Below are 607 nucleotides of genomic sequence, written 5' to 3'. Positions count from 1 at the left end.
CTCCTCACCCTACATGTACTCTCCCTGTGTACTCCTCCTCCTCCTCACCCTACATGTACTCTCCCTGTGTACTCCTCCTCCTCACCCTCCATGTACTCTCCCTGTGTACTCCTCCTCACCCTCCATGTACTCTCCCTGTGTACTCCTCCTCCTCCTCACCCTCCATGTACTCTCCCTGTGTACTCCTCCTCCTCCTCACCCTCCATATGCTCCTCCCTGTGTACTCCTCCTCCTCCTCACCCTCCATATACTCCTCCCTCTGTGGACTCTTCATCCTCCTCACCCTCCTCACCCCACATGTACTCCTCCCTCCATGTACTCCTATCCCCCCCCACCCTGTGTACTCCTCCTCCTCACCCTCCTCACCCTCCATGTACTCTCCCTGTGTACTCCTCCTCCTCCATGTACTCTCCCTGTGTACTCCTCCTCCTCCTCACCCTACATGTACTCTCCCTGTGTACTCCTCCTCCTCACCCTCCATGTACTCTCCCTGTGTACTCCTCCTCCTCCATGTACTCTCCCTGTGTACTCCTCCTCCTCCTCCTCACCCTCCATGTACTCTCCCTGTGTACTCCTCCTCCTCCTCACCCTCCATGTACTCTCCCTG

The 607-nt window shown here is 57.0% G+C and overlaps 1 protein-coding gene across 2 annotated transcripts in view; it reads right to left on the bottom strand.

The window, feature by feature from the left end:
- The window catches only part of adam9 (ADAM metallopeptidase domain 9), a 46895-nt gene that overhangs the window by 45668 nt on the left and 620 nt on the right, over window positions 1-607 (bottom strand). The gene's annotated exons all lie outside the window — the stretch shown is intronic.

Source organism: Micropterus dolomieu, linkage group LG21 (genome assembly GCF_021292245.1).
Source record: "Micropterus dolomieu isolate WLL.071019.BEF.003 ecotype Adirondacks linkage group LG21, ASM2129224v1, whole genome shotgun sequence".
In the NCBI taxonomy this organism is placed as follows: Eukaryota; Metazoa; Chordata; class Actinopteri; order Centrarchiformes; family Centrarchidae; genus Micropterus; species Micropterus dolomieu.
The sequence above is the reverse complement of the archived record's forward strand: the minus strand, read 5'-3'. Positions and strand labels throughout refer to the sequence as shown.